The 19,849-nt window shown below is 34.7% G+C and overlaps 1 protein-coding gene and 1 non-coding gene across 12 annotated transcripts in view; one reads left to right on the plus strand and one right to left on the minus strand.

The window, feature by feature from the left end:
• The window catches only part of DMD (dystrophin), a 2,264,041-nt gene that overhangs the window by 785,929 nt on the left and 1,458,263 nt on the right, over positions 1 to 19,849 (minus strand). The window lies entirely within an intron of this gene.
• LOC139081242 (small nucleolar RNA SNORA31) lies at positions 8,168 to 8,297 on the plus strand. The gene has a single exon (XR_011536364.1). It is a non-coding gene; the product is annotated as a small nucleolar RNA SNORA31 (small nucleolar RNA).

The following is a 19,849-nucleotide window of genomic DNA, read 5'->3' on the forward strand; positions in this document are numbered from 1 at the left end:
TCAAGAATAAGATTTTGACAACGTAATAGTAAGTGATCCCAATGAGTATTTTTTAAAGGGTGGTGGTGAACAAGATGCGTGCCACTACACAGGGGATCCTCAAACAAGCTCAGATTCTAAAAGTGCATGAACATGGGATGAAATAAGGGACATATAATCGAGGGCAGATATTATTACAAAGAACAATATAGAACTGTTTAAACAGTGAGGAAAAGCTGAGCTCGAAACTAATTGAGATTTGTGATAACGTTAAAAACAACATTCAGGGCCTTTTCACTTCCATTTAGAGAAAGAAGAACCAGAAAGAAACAGGTTCAACTGACTGGGGCAGAAGGGAAAAGGGTAGGAATAGAGAGGACACAGAAAGTGGAACTGCTCGGCTCCTCTACTTGTCTGCTCTGTCAAGGAGAATGTTCTTCAGACTGGAAAAGGCATAACTGTACGAGGGAAATGAAGCCCAAAATAGGTGAGGGAATTTTAAAAGAGCACCTTGCTGCTCTAAATGAGCTAAAATCTCTGGCCCCAGACCAATTATATTCCAGGGAAATGAGACAACTTGCACAACACCGTCCTACCCAGCTGTCAGTGGGCTTTGAGGAAATTTGTTAACACTGGAGATGGGCAAATGTCATCCCAATTTTCAAAAATGGAAAGAAGTCACTGCAATCGGGTTCCATCTATTCCTGCTAAAGAGCATTTCTGGATGACCGAACAAGAAGCAAACAAATACTCGTTAACAAAGACAACGTGAGGCAGCTAATTTGGGTTTGTATGACAACTTGTTCTTAGGGTGGACATGTGTGCCTGTGTTTGTGGTTTAATCTCTTTTGCAGTATGAAAATTGAACTTCACATTTCTAAGCAAGTGAAAATAACTTTTCCTCAGTTAATAAAATTGCCCCCTGTTCCGAAAATGAAGAACTATATAAGTACGTCATTGTATTCTACAAGGACCAGCATAATGTCCAATTGTCTACCACCTGAACAAGTTCGAGGGCCTCTGACTAATAATGAAGAGAGACAACGATGTGGTACATGAACCACTTTGTGTATTTGACATGGCGAAAATACATTCCCTTTACACAAGAACACAACAAGAGGAAGTAAGATGCATGGGCGTTGAAGAACCTTTATAGGAGGGGGATTTCTGAAAAGACAGGCATGTTAGGATTAGACTAGATGAATATCCCCCCAAATGTTAAATGTGATCTCCGGGAAATGAGATTATTGGCGATTTTAATTTTTTTTGCTTTCTCACATCATTTTGAATGTAGTTTTACAATGAAAAAGTATCCTTTTTTAATCAGAAGAAACGCTATATTCATTTGGAAAATAAATTAATATCATCTTACCCAAACAAGATATTTTATCTGGGTTTTTTAGAATCAGAGAATAGGCAAAATAGCTTTTCCCAGTGCTGTATTTTAAAATTCAAATGCAATATTTTTTAAATAAGGTTATCTCATTTTATCTACTAAGATAGCAGCACCTGTAAATATAACTCACATTATTTGCTCAAGTAGATACTACTAAAGTTACTTATGAATATAGCCATGTATAGTGGACAAAACACATCCATAATAATTTACCACTTCTCAAGTAATATTATTAAGTGCTTCTAATCTCATCATTTCATAGTTTTATTTAATAGTATTTTTCTACATATTAAAGTTGAATAAATCAACATCTATCATGAAAATATCAAGGGAGAGGGCTGTTAAAAGTTCCATAAGTCTGGTTTACTTGACGCCCTATAAACGTGCTGCCTTTTATAAAAACTGAGATGAATACTCAAGTGAGGACAAGTTAGAATTATTACAGCAAACATATTTTAGGAAAATAGCTGAAAACAGCTCTAATTTTGTTTTGACATTCCAAATAAAAGGCTAATAAGAACTGTCATGATTTGGAGGCGTTTCCTCAAAACTCCCACTCTACACGATGCTTTTTCCATATTTATGCTCTTTTTTCTTATTCTTGGCTTTAATATTAACTTTAGTGTGTATCTCCTCTGGCTCCATTTTTTTCTATTAATATTTGATTTTACAGTTTGAAATTTTGTTATACACAAATCCTTTGTGGATTGAAGAAGGGTCTACATCAATAAAAACTAAAACTCAATTTTCTCCTTTAAGTAAGTACTTTAAATGTTTTAATCAGTAAAGACAAGCAAATAAGGTTAGCTTTCTATTCTACATTCAAAGCAACATCACATTCTCAACGTGTATAGAAAGTTGTGGGAAAAAAAGGGAAGAGGATCAATCTGAGACATTTGCAATACATTCCAGATTGAGTAACAAGTTAAGTATCTACCTACTCATCTCTCCTGGCGTGATCCCTTGTTCAAACCAGGAATAGCATTTATTGTATAGAAAATTTGATGGTGTCAAATGGTCCAAGGTATTATTACTATGCTAAGAGAATTATCACATATCTTATTGTGATAATATCTTACTCTTAGATATCTTATAAAGCGCTGTCAGATTATTTGACACTCACACAAATGAATGAGGTAAGCAAAAAAATGTGTTACTATTCCTATGTTAAAGATGAGGAATTGGAGGTGATGGATATGTTTATGATATAGATTGTGGTGAGGGTTTCATGGATACATACTTAACTCCAATATCATCAAGTGTATATATTAAGTATGTATAGCTTTATATATGTCAACCATACCTCCATCAAGTTGTTAGAAAAAAATAGGATGAGGAATTGGGAGCCTAGATGACTTGTCTAAAGTCCACCTGCAGGTATCAGACCCAGGACCAGGTTCCAGATTCTCATCGAATTTCTGTGAGAGTCCCACTACACAGTTCTGCCTCTTTCGTGACTCAAGTACTTAGATATTACAGAGATATGCAGACACATGAAAAGTAGAATATACAAAATTGGGCAAATTGCATATGCATTTAAATTACTGCGAAAACAATACACCAAGTGTTTCATTATTATAGCTCTTTTGGTTGGGAGAAAAAGCTTATTTGAGACAGGTTTTCCTATTAAACAACTATTTTGTCTTTCTATTTTGATAGTGTTTGCATATTCAGTTAAATGTAATCATTTTGTAAAAAAAAAATGTGGACCAAAATAATGAGAAACATCGACCCAGAATATGTGTGAAGTTGATTTAGAGAGGACCACAGCGTTCCTAGATTCGATTACGTGTTTTTGTAAAGTCACTAAATTAGAATGTCACGCTGACATGATGCTTGATAACGTATTTAATGGTTAAAATACGCATAGTGAACATTTGTGTAGAGTTCATTGCATCTAATTTTCTATTTTCCTTTGAAACAAGAAGGTGAATGATGCAACTGTGGTATTTTTTGCTGTTAAACTTAATGAAAATTCTGTCCACTATCAATCAAATGAATCTTTCCTTTTTTCATTGTGCAAAACAAATATGCTCGAAAGTAATTTATTTTTATTGAAAAGTCCTGTACTAACATGACGAAAAAGCACAAACAAGGTTCTAATTTCTTTCAGATGCACTTGCTGGCAAGATATACAGTGGACGGTAGGGGAAACTTTATTCTTACATTTATATTATTGAGGTTATGTGGACAGACCAGGTCTTGTACAAACGGATGAGTTTTTAAACTAGCATTTTTCAGTAAATAATATTGGCCAATCTTCAGAAATGAAAATATGCACATTACCTTTTTCTCTGTAAAAATACAAGGTTGAATGGGGCTCATCTGAAATGTTGCTCCAACAGTACAATATCTACCCAGGCCAACAGTAATGTGGGATAATTTGTCTCAATGTGTTCTTGTTGTAATAGGTCATAATGTGATAATGAAAGGTCAACAAACCAAATGGCATGCCATAAAAACCAATGATATATGAAGAATAATTTCATTTTCCAAGTATTTAAAAATCATATTTGATTTTGAAGACCGCCATAAGAGTTAGAAACAAGGTGAAAGAACAGATGTGGTAATAAGTTACTATTCTTTCTTTCAAAAAGAGAAGAATTCACAAAAATAGAAGTAAAGAAACTCAGAAGAGAGCATAAACATTAAGAAATTTATCTCCTACTATGCTTAATTCAGCATATGAAGGTAATTTGGTTGAAGTACTGCTATTCATAACTGAGCCAAAAACAAAACTTCTGCACGATGGTTTAGAATTCTTTCACATAGCAATACATTCTCTGCTTGTCAATTTTAGCAACATTAAAAAAGAAATACCTCACTCCCCAGCATGCATGGTTATATAAAGGAATTGCTTTGAAAAGTCCATTGTGTTTTTTTAATATGAACATCAACATTTAGGAAAATATTTCTGTTGCCCCTATAGAATAGCCTTTTGGGTAAGTATGGATTAAGTTGACAGAGCTCTTACATGCTTGAACCCTGATATTTAGATTTTAATCGACAACCAACATTATCTCTTTAGTTCTAGATGTTTAAATGTACAGAAATAAGCAAGAAGGTAACCGTTCATCTACAAGGCTAAGAAGATTAATTTGTTCAATAAGTATTCATTGGGTGTACTGCATCTTCCATCAGACAGTTTCTGACCTCATGGCATTTGAATCTGGACATAGACAAACAACAAACAAACAAACATACACATATACACACACATATACACACACACACACAAATTGTAATAAGTGCTATGAAAGAGAAACACAGGATGCTATTAGAGAATGGAGGAAATGCCCAATAATTGGGGAATTGTTAGATAACATTATGACTTTTTATTAGGTGGCCTGGAAAGGCTTTTGGGATGAGGTTATTGAAATAAGAGCTGTGCAAAGAAAGATAGAGTTAACTATCTATCCAGATGGAGGAAATGGGATGTGTGAAGTCCCCTAGTCAAGAAAGGTGTTGATATGTGTGAGTAAAAAGAAGCTGAAAGAAAACAAGAATGGCTGTAGCCCGTTGGGTGCAAGGGAGGGTGACAGGAAATGAATTTAAATATACAGGTTCATGAATAAGGACAGTCATTGCAATGACTAAAGTTTGGAAATAATTCAAATGACCAAAAATTAACTTAATTATTTACAATCATATTTGGGATCTTGTTATATTGTCTTTTAAAATAAAAAATGTGTAATGAATGGATTAAATAAAATATAGGGGAAACAGTAAACGATAGAAGATAAAACAGAATATGTAATACTATTCTACTTTTTTAATAGAAACAAAATCTGAAAAATCACCAAAAGTTTGAAAGTAAACTTAAAACCTATTAATGGCAATATATGGGGAGAAAGACTATGAGTGTTTTAACTTTTTAAATACTTTTATACATTTTCAAAAATTTTGACACTTAGCTTTAAAAATTATAGGCAAAAATGAAAAATAAAGACAAAAAGCAACCACCATACAGCCTTTCACTAAATACTAAAACTAAGCTTAAACAGAGATGGAACTAAAACTATAGTATTCTTGTGTGTATGTTGACATGAAGAAAAATGCTCAGTGAGACAAAGTGTTTGAATCCTGTTAACTATGATAGAGATAAAATGTCTATAGTTACATATGTGAAGGGGAAGTTCTGACTGTGTGTCTGTCTGCGTATCATGAGTAGAAGACATTTAAAATAATAGTTGTTATTGAGCTATTATAAAAAAATCACTATTTAATTACTTATAAAGTTTAGAATGATTTGCCAAACAATCAAGACTTTTATTTGTATTCATGAGTGTTGGAGGAAAAATGCTTAAATATCCATTTGGTGACAAAATTTAGCTGACTACTCCTCTTAAGTCCATTCGCTTATCATCTTCTCTGGGCATAGGGCAAGAATGACAAGATCACAACCATATTAAAATACTGTGGTCTTTATACTCAAAATCTCTATTATGTCTATTCTGCCTTACGCAAGTACACATTTCTTCTTAATAGAGGCAACAGTAGTACTAACAAAACTCCTAAGTATTTTGAAAAAATATTTTCTCATCTACTGCTTATTTTCTAGCACGCATTTAAATAACTAATTTCTAAAGTTTGGATATATCCCGCCTTGTTTGAGAAAACAGTACACTACATAGAAAATCAGACTAAAGAGCTTATTACATAGTTATCTAAATTGAGGAGAAATTTGTGCTTTATTACAGAATATGGTGATTGATCTTTTACAAAGTTCAGAGCAGTAAGATTTCAAGGCAATAATTTCTCCATTTATCAGTTACGTGACTTTGAGCAAGTCACTTGATCTCCTTCAGTTTATTTGTAAAATTTAATAAGCAATAATACTAGCACCTACCACCTAGTGTTGTTGTGGGGATAAAATGAGGTCTTATGAGTGAGCACCTGGTTCTTATATTTTAATTTCTTTTTTTCCAGCTCTGTTATGCATTGCTGATGAAAACCATCTTCTAAAAATTGACTTATACATATGCTTTCAGGAGCAGTTTTTATTTTTTAATGTGAGATACGGGTAGAATTTGGTGGGAGTAGCAAGTTGGCCTTAAATTATAGGGGGTGATTACTTACTGTCCTTATTAGCTACTGATTTGATTCAAAAGCACTGCAGTATTGCAAGTTACTAATTGCCCTTTAATCAATTTTTAAAGATTTTGATTCCAACAAGGAGAATGGCAAATGTTGATGCAGCCAGATTTGCGGAGCTTCCTTTGCAAATAAATAATGCTTGGTTTTGATTTTTCTGAGTAGTACTTCAGACTATGTTTTCTCCCCTCATACGTGTTCGCACTGGATCAGAAACGTTTGTCTACACCCCTAGTATAAGTGAATGGGTTTTTGACAAGCATAAGGAATGTTTCTGGATCTGTTTCCTCCCCCTGTGAAACAGCAAAATATTTCCTCTATTATATAAGATGGAAACTCAGCCCTGCACCAAGGCAATTGTTTTGTGTCCTTAATAAAGAAAAGTAACGGTAACAAGAACTAGGCCAAATGCCAGAATCTGCTTGTATTGACCCAGCTTCTGCTGTGGCAGGTTATATACATCTATCCTGGGTAACATTCAACCTCTTGAAAGTGGCTTCCTTGTTACGGTGAATTACTGTTATCATTAGGGTAAGTTTCTCATCATATGCTTTTGACTATGGAGATTCAAATATCAATCAATCAACCCAACAAACAACAGCCACCAAAGGAATATTTGGAGTTTATTTAATTATGTCTAGCTTTGAAAGAACTCTATTGTGACTGAACAGTAGTGGACCTCTCAATTGATTGTTAATGCACTAAGCAAATGCATTTAATTTGGGGGCATCTTAGTGACTTTCATGTATAAAGGGCTCTAATGTCCTGCTCATATTTCTCTCCCCTTCTGTATTCACATAACAGTATTTCCATATTCAGTATGACCAGGTGCTCAGAGGTGTTTTTCCAGTACTAGGAACAGATAATAACTGTGGAGAGTTCCATATATGCATTCTAGCCCATTATTAACTTTAGTTTAAAATGTAAGATTTGAAAAGGGTCCACATATTTCAAGTGGAAGAAAAAAGAGTATTATTTGTTCAGGTGTTTAGTGAGCAGAGAACGCAGTGCTTAATGTCACTCTTTTGTAGTTATTTTCAAGGCACCCACAGTTGCCAGGTATGTCTGACGTTTTGGCTCACAAAGTGTTATATCATTTTTGGCTTAGGGCATTAGCTAGAGTAAAATGGCAACAAGGTCTGCACTAGTATAAAAAAATGACTCAGCAGGAAAAAAATGTATTTAAAAATAATAAAAGTAAGAGAAATACTATCTCAAATTCCTATGGCATTTTATAGCTTACAAAGCATATTAATTAATTTGAGAAACTTCCGCATATTAACCCTATGAAAGATTGGAGCCACCTTTTACATCTATTTTGAGACTCTGAAGAGTGGCCAGTGATGTTCAGAGAAATTGTATCAGTCAAGGTTCCACAGAGACACAGAAGAACCAACAGAAGGTATAGATACATCCAGTAACACCCTCATTGACACATTCAGAATAATGTTAGACCAAATACCTGGGCCCCCTGTGGCCCAATTAACACATAAAATTATCTATCACAGAAATGAAGTAATTTGTTGAAGTTAAATTGATGAAGTTGAGATTGTTATTACCCAGGTATTCCAACTTCTAGCCCAATGTAGTTTTTCTCTACACTATCTTAAATTTCTTACATAAATGTTCTTAAAACAAACTGGGAAGGTCGTAAATTTCCTTAGGTCATAGATCCTTCAATGTATGAAGAAAGGTCGAATGCATCTCTTTGACACACCTGGAACAGTTACTGTCTGCTACCAAGGTTTCCACTACAGATACAAGAAAAAAGTGTCCTCACAATTTCTAACTGATTGTGACAGCCAAGATTGAATGGGGGAATACAGGAGAAAAACATGGCATCACATGGGAAAACACGGAGAGAAAATATTTGAAACTCAGAAATAATCTTGTAAAGAGTAAACCAGACAACTTACTCCCCAAAAGAATCTAAAATTCAAGTTTTAACAAAAAAGAAAACTTAGGAAGTATTTGTTAGACGGCACATTCATTTCTTGTCGGAAACTTGCTTTAATCTTAGGGACATAGTCATAAGAAAACTGTACAAAGAAGTTCTCTGCAAGTTCTCAATGATGAAAATCATTTTGACATCATGCTTTCATTGGAAGACATATACAAAAATGGATTTGAATAAACATTTTGGTGCTGTCTTATAAGTGAAAGATACGAAAAGACACTGCAAGAAACCAGTTGTCTAAACCACTTGTACAAAAACTCTTTGCCATTTTTACTTTTTTCAGCTAAACACAGTCCTTTGGGGTGAGAATTTGACACTATTTAAAACATTCTTTTATTAGATGGTTCCCTCAAATAGTCAACTTTAAGGCATCATTTTGAAATAACATATTTTTCCCCAAAGGTGTGTCTATTACCCACACACTATTATCCTAGAGTAGCAGGTAAGTGTTGCTAAGAAAGTACATTCTTCTGCTTGTCATTGACATTACCATAGTCGCCGTACTTGCTGAGGAACTTACTAGTGTTAAGGTCTCTCTTTTAAATATGATGATACCTGTTATTTTCCTTTCTTTAAGCTTTTTGGCACTTCATAAGAAATAATACACTACAAACACAAAATTAAGTTGTGATTATGAGAAAACAGCATAGTAAGTTAAGCAGTATATTTACAAAATGAATGGCTCAATTATTCAAATCCTTGTGGGGCAGTTTTAATCGTACCAGTATTTCCTCAGACTAAATAGACAAAGGCATTAATAACTCAGGTCAGCAAGTGTTTACTGAATTCCTACCACGTACAAGGCAATCAACTAAATCTGAAGTAAAATAAATATGACGATAGTTTATTACTCTGTAGAAGCTTAACACTATATTAGGAAACAAGATGTAATAATATAAAAAATTAAAGTTTTAAATAAGGGTTCAAGGCAATAGAAGACACATCATTTGGCAGTACCTGATTAATTTCTAAACGGATTGAGCAGACAAAAGTGATTGTAGTTCACCGGAGAGAGAGAGAGTCTTTTTCAAGGATGGATGGCAAATAAAAGGCCTACAGAGGAGTAATTTGTGAGTTTTTCTGAAAACCAAATATATTTTGAGAGTTGCTTGGACATGTTTGATGGCATATACAAAAATTAGGAAGTAGAAAAACACAGGTAGATTTAGGAGAGCATAATTTTGAGATCACATTAGAATGGGCCTTGAATACTAGGAACAGAGATTTTATACATGATCCTGTAAATATACGAGCAGACAAATGGCATGATAAAAGTGATTTTCAGGGCTGATCACAGTATTACAAATGGATTGGAAAGGAGAATGGAGAATGCGAAGGCAGAGAGACGAGATTCGAGGCAGTCACAGTATAAGGTAGTATGACTTTTACCTAAGAAATAACTTGAAGAAAAAGAAAAAAACAAGGTATTAAAAAGTGAAAGTATGGCCTGCAGAGAAGGGAGAAAGGGGTGTTGGGAGCTAGAGAGGTTGGAAAAGACAGGAAAGTCAATTGAGAGATGACTTTGAAGGGAAGAGTAGGGATGATTTTGCTGAAGGTATATGGAAATTGCAGTAATATAGGGATATCCAAATGTGATGCCCTGTAGGGATTACAAATGCAGGAACAGCAGTAGGACTGGAGATAAAGGTTGCAATAGGCATGAACAAATCAGATAGCTAAAGCCAAGAAATTGGAATAAAACCAAAGCTGAAGTTAGTGAGAGAAAAAGAAAACAGCATGCCTGAACCTGGTGTGGGCACATATTCAAGATGAGGGGGAAGACAGTTGCTAAGAAAGGATTTAAGGATGTGGTAGGAATAAAAACTGGGAATATTATAGCTGCTAAAGGGCCGTTGAGTTTAAAACAAAGGGGGGAAGGAGTAGGGGTGTTATTGAGCATGATCAAATGGTAGAGAAGCCAATGGATTTGGCAATTACATTAGCACTAATTTTGAGAGTTCCTTCGACAACTATTTAATGAGTGCCCACTATATACTAGGTACTATTCTAGGCACTGAGGATATAGCAGGGAGCTCTCATGTGGCTTACATGAAATAAAGAAAATAGACAATAAACAACTAAGAAAATAGACTATAATATCCTAAGGTGATAAAGAATATGAAGAAACATAAAGAACACCATAAGGAGATAGAGAGTGAGAGCTGGAGGATGTTATGGTGGTTATGGGAATGGGAGCTAACAGACACTCCTGAAGGAAGTGAGAGAGTGAGATTTGCGGCTATCTGAAGGAAGAAGGTTGAATTTCAATAGGAGGAATCAAACCAACTTCATAGAGAGAAGACGGTGAAGAATTTATGTTGGAATAATTTAAGATTTTGTGTATCTCGTTTTTAAAAGAATAAACTGGTAAGTCCTCTTGATAAGGAGCCAGTGGTGAAAGAAGTTTGGAAGACATTTAATAGGAACCAAAAGATCAAAGTTGTGAAGAAACAAGCTAAAATTAGGGTATCTCCTCTATGATCAGGTCACCAAAACTGTCTGTAAATGTCAAAAGGACTATGAAAAGGCTTAGATGATGGTTTTATCTTTCTGAATTTATCCTCCATCATTGCCTTTAAATATGCAGTTTGTTTTCTTAATTTTGTTTTACAAGATTTTAAAATATACATAATTTAAAATAGCTGTAAGAATATGATCATATGCATTCTCTTTTATCTTTTACTTGTCTCAGCCTTCTCCTGTTTGATCTACAAACTTCCCCATTCAAATAACCTAATTATATATTTCCACATGTTTTGCACTCAATATATTCCTCCAATTTATATAATCACATAAAGCATACTTATACATATATAAATAAGACACATATCTACATAGGATTGTATTTTAAAATACAATTGATAATTTATTGTATATACTTTTATGCATGGGATTTTTGTGATCAATGTTATGTTGTGTTAATACTTCCTAGTCAACAGGTATATCTCAAATTCACACATTTTAATAGCTGCATCAGAGGCTATGCTTAGATGTTCTAAAATTTGTTCAATGATTTCCTTGTCATATGTCGTTCTTTGTTTCCATTTGTTTTCTTTTTTCCATTATGAACAATGCTGCAACAAATATCTTTGCACGTGTATCCCTTATGTACCAGTATTTTTATTTTATAGGTAAAGTTACAGGAAGTAGATTGTACACTGTAGTTTTTCATCTCTATGCTTGATTTTCACCCTTAACCTGTATGAAAGTTCTTTTGTTCCTAGGCCTAAACTCCAAGGCCGACTTAAATATCACCTACTATGTTTAATAAAAAGAAACTTATGTGAGCCTCAGAAATGCCAATGTTCTTTGTATAATGACTATTTGTACACCATATCCCTTATTCCTTTTTTAGACAGCATTTTCTTGAGAGCAGGAAACATGCCCAGTATAACTATATTTCTTCATACATGTTTAGCAGAGAGCTTTTCTCACAGAAGACAAAAAATACAAATTGACTTCTTGATATCTATATTTTAAAATACTACTTTAGATCAATTTTTAGGAAATAAACACATGGAATATATTATTGCCTTTAGAAAACTGTCTTGCTATATTCATCGCAGGTTTTCTTAAAATTCCTTTCATATTTAAGATTCTAGTAGCTTTTACTCAGATATTGGTGATTGACAAAAGTAATCCAGTAAGAGAGCTGGAAAAAGATTAATATTCAAGTACTTAGCCTTAGTTGTATAGCTATAAAATAAATGTATAACATTAAAATATATATTATAGGATATCATTATGCTTTTTCCCCATCTTTTCTTAGATCTTATACTTTTGTTAGGCAGAGGGTGAGAGGAGATGGGTATGAATGGAAATGATACTAGAAATAAATTAAAATTCTTCACCAATGCAAAAAGAAATCTTACTGGATTGTATGATAGGGCATTGTCCTTCATGTTCACCAAAAGCCTACAATAGGAAACCAGCCAATCTCTCGGGAGAATGTAGAAAGTTTGGGGGAAATCCAATCATATTTTATTTGCAGAGGGAATCAATATGGTAGTACTTCTCAAGTTCAATTCAATCACAAATGTGAAGAACAGATTTGCATTTACATCTAAGCAGAAGCATGGAGGATTAAAAAGATTTCAATATAATTTAGCAATCCCTTTGTCAAAATAGGGCATTCAGTGAACATAATGACACTCAAGGCCATCCTTCCAATAAATTACCCTATAAAAGTTCTATAAAAAATTTAATATGGTACAGGTTGGGGAATATAGGTAATTAAATGTGTTGCAGAGGTAGAAAGAAGACCTTGGGAAAAGTAAAAGATTGTAATTAAGAGTTGAAAGAATAATTCTGAAATAAATGGATTATTTTTGGAAAATCTCATCAGCACGTTAATCACTTTAGTTCTCTCATCATGGGGGAGAATCTTAAATAGGTGCCTGGGTCACTGGTAGCCAACCTTTTGGCGTTTTCAGATGCTAGGAGTTTCATAACAGACAAGCTCTAAACCTTGATTGCTTTTCTAATAAGAACATTGTTGCTTGTCAATCCCCAATCTTTTTAATACACTGATGTCAGATGGAAACAAAATCAACTCCTGGATGGCAAGCAAGCTGCACTGGGATTGGGCAAGACTCGAAACCATCATCTGCAACACAGAGATAAGCGAGGCCGAATTCTCTGTGGTCTGTTGAGACTATATTATGTGAAATGAAGAATTTACAAGCAGAAACAGCAGCTAAAAATCTCATTATTAATGACTTTTGAGTAGCCATGGTTTCTGGTTTTTCACGCGAGTCTGCGAGAGACTTAACAAAGATGGAAATGTGGGCACAAAAATAATGATAGTAAATAATGACAAATAAACAGAATCTGGGACTAAAATGGAAAATTGTAACTGTGTCTCAAAAGTGTTTGTGATGTTGGCTGAAGAGTGAACTGTACAGGGTTTGTTTAAACAAAAGCTATCTAAATCTTTGCTCAGCTGGTTGTTCGAGAAAATAAATGGAACCAAACAGAGGAAAACAGACCACAGGCTAGAAGAGTTTGTCAAGAATGATAACGGGCATCGAAGCAACAGGATTTAAAAATGATAGCCCAGCCTCTGTAAATAATGCAAGCTCTTCAGGATTCACTAGAGACCCAACTAGACAGCATAATAATTTTAGCTAAAAACCTGCTATTCCCACCATGAGCCTCCATAAACTAAAGAAGAAAGCTGAGGAATTTTATATACCCAAAGCAACAACTGTTAGAAGCGTGGGAAACCTGGCACCTTTAAATCTCAGATTTTATCCCTTAGTTGCTCATGACTTTGCCCGGGAGATTTTATAGCACTTATACTGGATAAGGAAGACAATTAAAGCATCTCAGATTTTGTCTAACCATGCTAAAAATAAGAGTGACAGGTCTGAAGCAGAAATTTTGTGCCGTTGTATGCAAACAAAATTCAGCTGACAACCTAAGAAGTAAAATGACTACAAATGAGCTAAAGATACAAAAGTAGGTAAAATTCCCACGAATGCTGTCCCATCCCCCCTAAATATTTTACCTCCCCATTAAAATCCTCTGACATCGATAAAACACATTTAAGTTGGCAGGACAGGTGAGAAAAATCTTCTTAAGGAGCCAAAACTAATAACACCATGTATCATCTGGAGAACAGTCTGGCAAGAGGACTTCTTTTCTCATTAACCTTCTGGGGCCTCAGCACCTAACAAGGTGTGGGGCTGCTACCCCAGAGTTGGGATTCCCACTGACACAGAATAACTCGAGAAAAACTGACCCGAAGTTGGACATCAGTCATTTGTACAACACCATTGGAGCATCATTAGCTCTCAGAAACCGTTTTATTTCAAGATACCGAGAAGCAGGCACTTGCCTCATGTCTTACCTCACCTCTCCAGATTAACCACACATGTACAAGGAAATGAATTTCTCCCTGTTGATCTCTTCATTGCAGTCTCGTGCCCACAAAACTTCAATGGATCTGCCCTAACAGGTTTAAAAGGCCAAGCCAGGAAAATTACTTGTACCTGGTTCTCAAAGTGAGCTCAAGAGAAGTTAAAGAATTCAAAGGGGTCACAGACATTTCTTCGAAGCTCCAAACAGTTCTTTGGTAATGATGGTGAGTTGTGAACAGTGTGGGCAATACCACCAGTATCTTTCCTTACAGTGCTTCTCAACTCTTTTGTGACTCTGGCGAGAGGATGACATTCCTGAAGTTCTAAGTTGCATGTGTAAGGGTGTAAGTTTTTAAATTTGTATTTATTTATTGAACTATTTATTTATTCATTTATGGCAGAGAGGCAAGAGGTCGTAAAGTAAGTCTACGGGGTGAAAAATAAGTAGAAACATTTGAAAATCACCAGTGAATATTCTAGTGGTTGAAAAGATACCTTAGCATAATGAATGCATCAGAAACATGAAAGAAAAGATACAAAAATGTCAATAAGTTTGTAGGATTGTAGCTGATTTGTCTTCAGTGTGCTGTCCCATTTTTTCTAATTCCACAATTTTCTTCTAATAATAAAAATAAAATGCCACCAAATTTGAAAAGTTATGCATTCTGTGGATAATTTCTAGCACATCTTCAAAGATTTCACATGAGAGTCCAGCACTGGCTAACCAGAAGTTGCTGTCTATATTTTTCTTTGTTGAATGGAAGGTAAGAAAGGGAGGCGAAAAAGGAGCAGAGAGGAGGAACGACAGTGCAAATGACTAGCTCTGTTCCAGAGCAAATGAGGTTTCTCCCATGAGTAGTCACTCGGTAAATGTTAATTGATGATAATCAAGAAAAATGAGTTTTGTTTTTCGTGCACTCCACAACACAGTTACATATTTTCACATTAGCTAAAGGTGAAAGCCAAACTGATGCAGCACAACTTTGCTCTTAGTGTTAAATACCTTTTCTAGAACAGGCAGCGTCCATGGCGAATCTAAAGACCTCATTTACTTGTTAAATGCATCTTTGCCACTATTTTCTATTTCTCTCTGTGCCACTAATGATGCCCACAGTAGTACACATAGCATCTGATTATGATTTCTTCTTTTGACTAACTTTTCCTTACTGAGAAACAGAAAAATATATAAAGGACAAAAACGAACTTCAAATCACATTAAAAAATTTACAAACATTACTGCTGAGCTCCTTAACAAAAGTGAATTGACCATGGTTTTATGACTTCCAAGGAACACGGCATTGGCAAAAAAAAATTGGAAAAAGGAAAATAATGTGAATTAGAATTTTGTAAAGAGTGCTAGTGCTAACATAATCAACACACAGTAGTAAGTATGAATCTTTGAAATATTAACCCGTTGAGGAGGTAAAGCGAGGCTCATCAACATCTTTCTACTCACAATAATTAAAATCACTATCAGGAAACTTCCACAGAGAAAACAACTGTAGAAAATTTGAGAGAATCTTCTAGAAGCAATTTAGTCTTCGAACACTGTTTATTTAGTGGTCATCACTCCAAAGTCCAGGAAACCATAATGAATTCCAAAGACCATTCAAAAGACAAATTACAGGGAACATTGCACTATTTCTAAGCCCTAGATTGTGTAGATTTGTATATTGGGAATCAGGAATGAAAACAGCAAGGTCAACGGAAATATAGTTGCAGAACTTTTTCTAGTTGAATCCAAATCCATATTTTAAGCACTTAATTTTGGGCAATTGCTAACTAAGAAAATAAATGGGCCTTCACTTTTCTATCAGCTGTAATAAAAAGATAGTAACTGGAAGGCTTGATTCCTTAAACTTCAGGACTGTTTCTTGTTCACTTCAGTATCCTCAGCATCAAATAGAGTTCTGGGCACCCAGCAGAGCCCAAAGAATAAAAATATGTTGAATAAGTTAGTGAATGAATGAACGCACAAGTGGATAATAAATGATGAACAGTCTCAAAACCAGGATCCATACTGACAAACAATGAATCCTAACTACATCAATACAATGACATCATCTATACCAAGGGAAAAGGGAAGCGTAGTATACTTCCATGGATATTCATCATTTATAACTTGTACTGTTGATCTTCCATTCCATTCCAAAGTGTGAGCTCAATTCTTTTCAATTAATCTTTTTTTGCCCTCATAACGATCTCAGGCAAGTACTGCTGCGAAGAGGTACCTGAACTGGGTGAACCCTAATTCTGAGGCCTGCACTGGCAAGAATCAACAAGCCACCCTTTATACTGGATCTTGTACCATTTGTGTATTCAGTCTTGGACTGGTCAGTTTGCCTGCTTGGGGCTCATGGTCTTCATCTACGAAATCTGGGTACTGGATCGAGTGATTATTAGGTCCTTCATGCTCTTAGGTTTAACTCAGGTCAACCTAGGTTGCATACTAGACTCTATAGGAAGCTTTAGGAAATTTCCATTCCCAAGCCTTATGCCAACAAATTAAATCAGAATTTCTGTAAGTAGGTCCTAGACATACGTACTTTTTAGAAGTTCTTAGGTGATTCCTAACACGCATCTAAGATTGAGACTACCTCTTTAAAGACTCATTGTTGTCAATTGAGTGAATCAAGCATACTTTAATTTCAGAGCCATAAAACAATTCTTTGTACTTTTTTATGCCTAAAGTTATATATCTCTAGAATAAAGATAGGTGCACCTATTTTTACAGGGTGCATGGCTTTTTTTATCACAACCTAATGCAATAATTAATAGTCCATATTTTCCACCAATTTTCAGTATTTCTTAGTATTTTCAGGCATGGATGGCTCCATGGTTCAAGATTTCTGCATATTTAAAAGCAGTTGCCCAAAGCATATTTTAGTCTGTCAGTGGATGTATATTCTGCCTGCTTTTAATAACGAAAATTTCATTTTAAGCAATAATCCCTAAAAAGGATTTCCTGGCAGAATAGTTTATATCATAAGAGCATATGGGAGTTAAGAATAATTATTCAGAGAGTATCTTTCTCCAAAGAGCTTAAAGCACTTTATGGAATTCATCTAATTAACGTTCACACTACATCCATGAGGAGGCGGTGGACAGTGCAGCATGGATGGCTCTGAAGTGAACTCATTCCATTCAGTGAGAGGATGAGAATAAACCCAGCACCACAATGCACCAATGCAGGAGTTATATAGTCTACTGCTGTTCATCAGTCTGACAACAATTACATTTTAGCACAGCAAAATGAAGAGGAAGAAATTTTCTAAATTAGCCTTTATATTTTCCCCATGATTTCAAGTACTCAAATACTTAAAAACACAAAAATATCAGTTACTTTAAAAATTCCAGATGCTTCAGCATTATATAAATAGAGACAAAATCTGATTAAAATGTGGGACTCCCTTAATAGAACAATATTTACATTGCTTTTCATTCACACAATAAATGGTAAGCATTGTCAATATGTGTGGGCATATTTACTTAGACTTAACTGTGACCAAAGTGTGATTGCGTACTTTTATCCCAGACAGCCTGATAGATGAATTTAATTTTAATATCATCACAAAAAAGCATTTATTAAATGCATACCTGTAAACACATTTTGATGGCATGGAGAGGATATAAAGATGGTATTGCACAGTAGTTAAAAAACAGGAAGGCTGATTAAAAAAAAAAAAACCTCAGTATCTTTTTCCTGTTTTAAATCACAGTGTGTAGCTGAGCTTTCCCACTGGGATCACGTCTTAACCTGACCTGATTTCTTTAAACTGGTCAGATTTCCTCCAGAACAAAATTAATAAAAGAATTCACAGAAGGCTTACAATTTCATTAAAATAGATAAAAAGTTCTGCCTTCATAAAAATTTCATTGGCAAACTCATAGGCACAAAAGAATACTTATAAATTCTACAAGCCATAAACTGCGACATCTCCTTATATTTTAAAAACAAAGTATTTAGTAAATAGCATTATTTGTCTTTCCACATAGTCATACCATGCTGACAGAAGATGAGTATAAGGACATTAGTCCTCCCTCAAAGACATTTTTTGTACATTTTGACATTATGTGTACATTTGAGACAGGCTCAATTTATCTCCTCACTTTGCTCACAGGGGAATTACTGGTAAATATTTCCTGCCTGAAAGCAGAGAGTTGACTCTGATGATTATCCATATAAATAAAAAATATCAAGTCTATTCAGAGAAATGTAAGCAAAAGCATCCACAAACCAACGGGAAAATACTTTAATGTTTATCTTTTTAGGCAATTCATAGTACTAATCACTGACTTCACACTATTTCATTTAAAGTTGTTATTCATTAATTTTAGTGTCGAATCACTTGGAATTTATAATGCCATCCAATAAACAGACAACCTTTTAAATGTGTTCCTTTACCTACATCGAACATGCAGATAAAAATTACAGATTTTTCCATGAGAAATTTATCCTGACTGGAAGTAATAGCAATACCATCTCATGCTTTCATGTAATATAAATATAAAGCATCGCATAAGAATAAAGCAAAATAATACCCTTTGAATATGGATTTACCCTTTTGAGCATGGCTAATCTTAATAATTGAGTGGCCACTAGCTTCAAACTAGAAAAAACAATATGAAAGGAAAAGTGCCCAAATCATTTTAATGTAAATGATTGGTCATTGCTAACATATAAGAACTATTACCATCCTGTTAGCCTACTTTCCTAGAGTAAGTCTAGGGACTAACGGGACAATTTTAAAACAATCCCTTTTCTACGTCCAGGAAAAGAAGGAATTCGCAAAGGCAAAGCTCTAGGGTGAGTCAGTTAAGAAGTTACTTCTTGAACTCCAGAGAGTGTTCCATATTATACTGTGATAATGAATGGCCAGTGGGTGAAGCGAGTTCTTAATGGATAAAAAGTGGCTATGAAATAGCTTAGAGATCATATGGAATAAAATTGTCATGATGGTTTCAACAGCAACACTGCCTGAGGTAGAATTTAACTCAGAACCATGTTCTTTTTCAATTTGTTCCTCCAGAGAATGTGTTTCTATTAGTTGCAAATTCTCACCACAATTATATGGATAATGGTATTCAAAATCCAGAACTAGAGATTTTTTTCCTCAGAAGAAAGTTACGATTTTGAATAAATACTTTACAGGTTGGAGATCTCTCCACATTATGTGACCCTGTAATGACCAGATGGTTAAAACCTCTTCAAATAGCTAACCAGAACACAATTTCCAGTTGTGTATCTTGAAAAATCCATGTACAATTAGAAATAGAGAGAAAAATGGCTTTTGGAGACATGATCGGTAGACTACGTCAGAGTCGCATAGTACTGTGAGCTTGTTAGAAAGTGACCACTTAAAACCCTGTAAATGCCTGCTATACCATGAAGATAAACATTATTCTGCTAACTTAGATGAATTCTACTTAATCTATGTCTTTATTAGAACAAATAATAGACTGAGCTGCATGAAATGCTGAACCACATAGAAACAGCGATCTATAAGGTTCCACCACAAATTAGACATTTATGTATAAAATAAGCATGAGAAACCCAGAGGA

This window comes from Equus przewalskii, chromosome X, assembly GCF_037783145.1.
Source record: "Equus przewalskii isolate Varuska chromosome X, EquPr2, whole genome shotgun sequence".
Classification (NCBI taxonomy): domain Eukaryota; kingdom Metazoa; phylum Chordata; class Mammalia; order Perissodactyla; family Equidae; genus Equus; species Equus przewalskii.